The sequence below is a fragment of the Cebus imitator genome, unplaced genomic scaffold, assembly GCF_001604975.1.
Source record: "Cebus imitator isolate Cc_AM_T3 unplaced genomic scaffold, Cebus_imitator-1.0 Scaffold143, whole genome shotgun sequence".
In the NCBI taxonomy this organism is placed as follows: domain Eukaryota; kingdom Metazoa; phylum Chordata; class Mammalia; order Primates; family Cebidae; genus Cebus; species Cebus imitator.
In genome coordinates this window covers 4,730,747-4,738,476 of record NW_016107458.1, presented here as the reverse complement: position 1 = coordinate 4,738,476, position 7,730 = coordinate 4,730,747, and the positions used below count along the sequence as shown (strand labels likewise).

The 7,730-nt window shown below is 39.7% G+C and overlaps 1 long non-coding RNA gene across 1 annotated transcript in view; it reads right to left on the bottom strand.

Moving 5' to 3' along the window:
* Positions 1-768: 768 nt before the first annotated feature.
* Positions 769-7,730, bottom strand: part of LOC119473257 — a 19,872-nt gene continuing 12,910 nt past the window's right edge. Inside the window, exons 2-3 of the long non-coding RNA XR_005202457.1 lie at positions 6,189-6,270; positions 769-797 (exon numbers count right to left, since the gene is read on the bottom strand). This is a non-coding gene — a long non-coding RNA (uncharacterized LOC119473257). The remainder of the gene's footprint in view (positions 798-6,188; positions 6,271-7,730) is intronic.

Below are 7,730 nucleotides of genomic sequence, written 5' to 3'. Positions count from 1 at the left end.
TGCACCTGAGTGGCGGCTCTGCCCAGACTCCACCTAGCTCTCCGTGTAAATCTGCAGGCCCCGACTCGGAAAGGTCATGGCTGTTCTCCTGAGCCCAGTGTTGCAAAGGTCCCCTGGCAGAAGTGTGGGTCCCAAGGCACTCTCACGCACTCACCATTTCCCCATGGTGGGGGCCTCCCCTGGCTCCGTGCCGCTCTGGGTGGGCAGTTGTCCTGTCTCACTCATCTCTGTTTCTCCGTGGATGGCGTTGCTTCCTTGCCAAATCCCAAAGTCCACCTGGATGATCAGTTAAAGAGCTAGTATCTACTTACCACTTTCTTCTGTCTGTGAAAGCAGGGCACACTAGCTGTTTCCAGTCAGCCTGTTTGTTGTTTTGTTTTGTTTTGTTTTGTTTTGTTTTGTTTTGTTTTGTTTTTGACCTAGTCTTGCTCTGTCTCTGAGGCTGGGGTGCAGTGGTGAGATTTTGAGTCACTGCAGCTTCAGCCTCCGGGGCTCAAGTGGTTCTCCCGCCTCAGCCTCCAGAGTAGCTAGGACTACAGGCACGCAATACCAGGCCTGGCTTTTTTTTTTTTTTTTTTTTTTTTTAAAAATGGGGTTTCCTCATGTTGCCCAGGCTACTCTTGAACTCCTGGGATCAAGCACGTCCTGCTGGGCCTCCCAAAGTGTGGCTGAGTTTGGCCGTTAGCCACCGTCCCCGGCCTAATCAGCCATATTAAGTAGAGAGATCCACAATATATTTCCATTTTCTAATCTTGGTCATGCCAAGCACACACACAGCCCACAGATGTCTCAGAGGCCTTTAGGAAGAACAGGGACATAAAGATTAAACAACTTAGGCGGGACAGAACATTCTCAAGACACCAACTATATATTAAAATGAAAGTTATTTGGATTAAGCCAGAACATTCTCCCCTATAGCTAGCATAATAATAATTAGAAATTTTTAGATGTGTTATGACATCTAATCCTGACTAAAATCCTGACTAAAGTCCAGTGAAGTAGGACTGTTATCCCCATTTTAGAAACGAGGAAACCAAAGCTTGAAGAGGTTGAGTAATTTCCCAAGGTCTTGGAGGTCCTGTAGCTAATACATGAGAATGCAAGGATTTGAATCTAAGCAGTCAGCCGCCAGCGGCTTCCTCTTACTACTAGGCTTCACTGCCTAGGTTTAGATTTAACATACACGAGTAAAACAACATGCATGAAAGTGATTTGCAAATCAGTTTCCCAGAACTTAAAAAAAGTTTCATTCTACATAATTAGAAAATTTCCTTCTTTTATAGTATGTCATAGAATTGCTGACCTAAAACAGTAGAATAATTCCGACTCACAATTCTCAAGCTGCCTTTTCTACTGATGTGCTGCATTTTATTTCAATTGCTAATTGTTATAACTAATCGATATGATTGCTCCCAGCAATAATTAAGGATTCCTTATTGATTATCTATTTCTGTAATATTCATTATTGAATAGAAAGAACTGTTGGTTTATGATAATATAGTGAGAAATTTCTCTCAAATAATCCAGGATTGAACTGTCATTCACGGTTGGCCAGTCGTGTGGTTTGGATACTTCTAATCACTTTTGTAGGCTGTAAACTGCATATGTTACTGACTGGATTATTTTGGCCAAGTTGCTTAATCTCACTACCTGACTGTAACTCAGTTTTCTTATCTGTAAAATCAGGTCTATAACAGTGTATGCCTTATCAAAAGTATCACAAGAAAAAATACATGTAGAACACCTAGAACAGAATCTGGTACCTAGTAAGCACTTAATAAATAATAGCTATTATAATTTGTACTGTTGTTATTAGTGGTAGAGAAAAGAGTAGATGGAGGAGTCAAAATGTCCTCAATGTAAATATGATGGAGTCAAAATAAGAAGCTCAAAACAGCAATATCAAAAATTGGGATCAAAATATCCAGTTTCATTTACACATGATATTTCATTTGCAAGACCCCCTTGAAAGAGAAAAAGAAAAAACTCATTATTACCTTCTCTATCATAATTTAGCAACCATTTCAGTTTTAGGAATAACTCTATCCTAAGTTCAATAAGCTAAAAATATAATGCAACCCTGTAATTCATAGCAAAAACTGTTACCTATTCATGCTTTTTTTTCTATAATAATTCCTCAAGGTTCCTAAAAATTTCAATAATGTCTACTTGTTTAGCAGTCTGCCCTTCTCAATATGTTTTCACATCCATGGCCTCAATTGAGCCTCACAACCACTCTGGAACGTTGATAGGGCATTAGAGAGATAATGATAACTGGACTGTGAGGAACTTAAAGATTTGTCCAAGGTGCACAATTACCTAGGAAGTAAGCCAAAAATGAAAGTCAGCTCTTAAAAAATATATCTCAGTTTCAAATGTTTGAGGTCCTCTAATACTTCTTGTGATGTTTCCTATGATGCCAAAGTAAAATATTTTTCACATGTAAATTTGATCACCTTTCCTAGCCTGCCCTCAAAAGTATTTTGAAGGCTTCTCGTTGTTCTTAGGATTTAAGACCAAAATCATCTGAAACATGGCCTTTGTGCCCCTGGATGACCTGGCACTGCTACCCTTCTTTATATTGTCCCCTGTGGCTGGCTCACCCTCACTCTATTCCAGGTGCACTGGCCTGTTATTTCCATCCTTCCTATCCTAGAGCTTCAGCACTTGGCCACTGCCTCTCAGGAACTGCTCACACCAACCTGCAACCTCCAAGTAAGTCCTGTTCTTCCTTCACTTTTCTTCTATCATCTCATGACTATGTCAGACCCACATATTATGTGCTCAAATAGCTCCATGTACTTCCCGTTTTTAGCCCTTATGACTGATACAATTTTTCATGTATTTTTGTGGTCATGTGGTTACTGTCTTCCCCACTAGACTATATATTCCAGAAAGGTGGGAGCACCATATCTGGCTTTGCTCACCATTGTTTGCCACTGTTTAACAATGTGCCTGGAACAGAAACGGTGCGCTATGAAACAAACAAGTAAATAAATAGCCTCGACAAAATAAGTGGATTCAAATTGATGCTTATTACTTGTGGTATATAAATCTGTAGTCTCCCTTTCCAATGGCTCCCATTTGGGCATGGTTTTATAAAAGCACCAGCTCTTTCTGAAATGAAATCTCACCACAGAAATCCCAGGGAAAGCATGGCTTGCTGCAGATGTCCATGACCTCTAATTTCCCAGAAGGGCTTAAAGTTATCATATTGGTGGGAAAAGCCAAGGTGTGCCAGAGAAAGACCCTTTAGTTGCATTCAGAGTTAATCCCACCACAGTTATTTTCCCTTCTGAGCGTTAACCTTCTCTCAGATAATATAAGGATTTCTGGCCATCTGATACTATTGATCTTTTGGTCTCTCTAAAAACAGCTAAATCTTCTTACGGCTTTTTTTGTCTGTCTGTTTTTTCAGTTCAGTGGAACTTATGAGGTTCAACAATAATATTTGAGTTGGAGGATCTAAATGCACAAAAAGAGCTTACCTGATCCACCAATCTGAAGAGTATTTCTTCATGGAATCATGGTATCGTAAGGGAAGAATGGACCTAAGAGAGCTCCTAACCTATCCCCTTTCACACCCACAACTCCAAGTCATTTCATGTCTCACTAGAGTTAACTTGAGCTTGGACAATTTTGTTTTATATAGTTTAAGGAGACTTGGGGCAAAACTTCATGAAAGTTCTGTGATAAAAGAGCAAAAGAAGGTTGTGTCTCTCCACAAAGGCCTAGAGAAACTGGAAGAGAAGGTAGAGAAAGGGGAGGAATATGTGGAAACAGGAGTTGAGGAATGGAAAATGGGAAAAAGAACAACTAGGGAAAATAATAAAAATGAAAAAAACTAAAAAAATTTCTGGAAACATGTGCAAATTGAGATAGCCCAGGATATGAGTCAGAGGAGGCTGGGTTTAAAGGGGAAAAAAAAGACAACCAAAGAAAAATAAGGAAAATGAGGATGGCCTTGCTGTTTTTGTTGTTGTTGTTCTATTACAAGTGTAAGTTTACAGTAAATAAAAATTAAAATTATTATAATGTACTGTACATGTAGGAGAAAAATTTTTGAGGTAAAATATGAAAGTCTAACAAAAAATGTAAATCAGATTTTAAAAAGTGAAGATGCAAAATAAACATATCTTACATTTGTTTTTAAAGAAATCACATTAAGCAGCTAAGAAGATCCCTTCCAAAATGTTTCAGTTTCCTTCTCTTCACTGGCTTCCTCACAGTGTGTTCACCCACACACCCTGATGTTACTGGCATGTAAATCAAATCTTTCATAAAAATCAGAAATAAAAAATATATGAGAACAGGAGGTTCCTGATATTGGCAAGTCTCCAATCCACACATATTCCTGGGCCTGATACACTAACATAAAGTCAGTTTGTTCTTAGTTCAATAATAAGGAAGGTGTTACTAGCCCTAATGTACACTCCATAAGTAGCAAAATTTCTCTAACAAATTACTACAGAATTGATGTATGGGATATTGCTGCAAGGTGTATAAATGCTTCCTAACTACCAATTTGCAAGCAGGCAGTGACTGAGGCATCAGAAGATTTGGAAAATCTGGTTCTATAGGTTTCTGACCAACAGTAACATAAGAGCCTATGAAAGTATGTACCATTGCATTGGGTGTGACATCAGAAGAGGGAAATCATGTCTTATAATGAGAAATTTGCATGCAGTACAGACCACTCCACACCTCAGGAAGATCTAACAATGACTAACAATAAAGCAAATAAGGGTTTTCTAAAAAAAACAAACAAACCAAATCTTTGAAAGGGACAAGATGCAGATCATATAGAATAATCTTAGCTGAAAAAATGTCCAAAAGGAGGCACAGTAACTCCCTTCTGCCAGAGGCTGACTCCCAGGGAGGGGCTCCCACAGCAGTCTTCAAGTCTGTTGACTTGTTTTTTCAAACTGTTAATGTAACTTGCAGCTACATTGGTTTGTTTTGTTGTTGTGACATGGTCTCCATAGATGTGCATTGAAATTGTGCCCAGCTGCACTGAAGCCAAGAACCATGCAATCTGGAGGTTGTGCAAGCAAGATTACAAGGCTCCAAGGTATCCAGTGCCTGTGCTGCTCATCTCTTCTGCCTGCCTCGAAGCTTTGCATGTCCAGTCCGGGCAACTGAATGCTACATTGGGAACAGATCCAATGCTGCACTGGGAACAGATCCAAATGCTGCAGGAAAGTGACCACATTTGCAGAGAAGGAATAGGTCTTTATCTGCCAATCAGGGCTTCATTTGCATGTCTAGCAAATAGTCACTGATAACTAGGGTGAGTTTAGCAATGGGATTAATGGGATTTTTTTTCTTTTTTTTGAGATGGAGTCTCACTCTGTCGCCAGGCTGGAGTGCAGTGGTGTGATCTCTCAGCTCACTGCAACCTCCACCTACCAGGTTCAAGTGATTCCCCTGCCTCAGTCTCCTGAGTAGCTGGGACTACAGGCAAGCACCACCACCTCTGGCTAATTTTTTTGTTTGTATTTTAGTAGAGATGGGGTTTCACTTTGTTGGCCAGTATGATCTCCATCTCCTAACCTCATGATCCACCCACTTCAGCCTCCCAAAGTGCTGTGATTACAGGTGTGATCCACCATGCCCAGCCAGTAATGGAATTTTTTAGTTACCCCTCTTCCTTTCTTGCTCATCTTTATTCCTCTCAAGAGTCCATTACCCTCATGTTTTCTTCCTTCCCTGTCCTTCTCAAGAAATATATTCTCCAGAAATATCTTGATCAGCTCATTCATGTCAGATACAAATACAGGACATCTAGTTAAATTTGAATTGCAGATGAAGAACAAATAATGTTTTAGTGTAAGTATGTTCCATGCAATATTTATACTAACATTTACACATTTATACTAACATTTATGCTATAATTCATCATTTCTTATTTGAAACTCAAATTTAACTGGTTCTCCTGTATTTTATGTGGTTGTCCTGCACTAAGGAGTAAATGACTTGTGTATCTCTCCTAAGGATATTGACTGAATCTTAACTTAGGCTCAAAATCCCCATACCATAAGCTAAATTAATGATTAGGAGGTTTTTGGAACAGACTGGAAGAAAAATGTATCAGGCAAGCAATCACTTACTCTTACCCATAATGAGTCATGTTTTTTAAATAGTGAAGGCCTCCACCCCAGGGACAGAAAACATAGTTTGATTCTTACCTGGTTGGACTTAAAGCTACTTATCAACATTTACTTCATATCAGACAATGGAATTCTTCATGTTACATTGTGCTCTATTCATCTAGATAGAGACAATATTATTCAAAGATATAACCCTGTGGCCCAAAATATCTATTCCCATAGTGTCATCAGCAGACTAGAGACACAGATGGTAACAGGTGACTATCCTAGGCCTTAGCTCACATCTCATCAATAAAGACTTTTCACATGTCATGCGCATGGACAGGGCCTAGTATGAAGTACCTTCAAGTCCTCAGAAAACTTATAGTTAGAGAGTGGGAGAGGGAGGGGGTATGAAAAGAATAGTAATAAGAGAGAAGATAGGGAGGAGAATGGAAAAAGACAAAGAAGAAAATAGCTAATTATAAAATAAGCAAACGGGAAGTGAAGAGAACACTTGAGCCAACGCCAATTGCCCATAATAGGTGGTTACCCTGGTGTGGGTTGAGGATCTCTGGGAAGAAACCTATGGAAGATACCAAAAATGGGCTCATTCGATATCCATTCCAATCTCCTTCTAAAATGCCTTCTGTCTATTGCAGACTGGTAACCTAAAAACTACTTTTCTTCCAGGCTCCCTTGCAATCTAGGGATGTTTCAGGCTGCATTATCAAATGCACTTTTAGAACTTGGATTCAGAAGTGGGTGAAGCAAGGAAAGAGGCTGGGCATAAGTTGTCCTCCTGCTGCTACAGAAGGCTTCTTAGCTGCCCGGTTTAACAGAATTGGCTTCCTAATCACAGCTTCTCCATCGACTGGTGGTGCCTAGATCAAGGCAAGCGAAGCAGGTCCTTTGATGACTCAGTGGTGGTATAGCTTCAGAACTCATTTCTGGAGGCTCCAGCCTAGAGTCTGTTTCTTCAGCCCACAGACCAGTTTTGTGGACTGTTAAATACTGTTGTTAATACATTTCAGCTTGAGCCAGCTATGGTGGGGTCTGTTCTCTGCAACTGAATGCTAACTGACAAAAGCCACTGCCCCTAAAACATCTATCCCACTAGCCAAGTCGTCCTGAACCAGAGATAATTTTGCCACTTACCCAGGGGATACTTGGCAATGTCTAGAGACATTTTTGGTTGTGACTGCTGGATGTTGGGTGGGGGAGTAGTTGCAAATAAGTGTCATTGGCATCAAGAGCGTGGAGAGAGGCCAAGGAGGTTGCCGAACATCTGACAATGCACAGGACAGCTACTTGCAACAAAGAAGTATTCAGCCCAAATTGTCAATACTGCCAAGATTCAGAAACCTTTCCCTAGCAGAGTACCCAGTTTGAAAACTTATCCTTAAAAAAGCAATATTTGCAATATTTTAGCTTTGAAAGTATCCTCTTTGACAATGCAAATAGCCCTCAAAAAAGTATAGGCAAAGTTTTGCTTTCAACCAATGTGATGTTATATTATTTTCTTTATTCCAAGATTTACATGATTTTTACATTTTAATGTTTCTGAAGACATGGCATGACCTAAAATTACAGTGTACTTATAATGTGATATTTTTTCTTGTTCTTTTTTTTTTTTTTTTT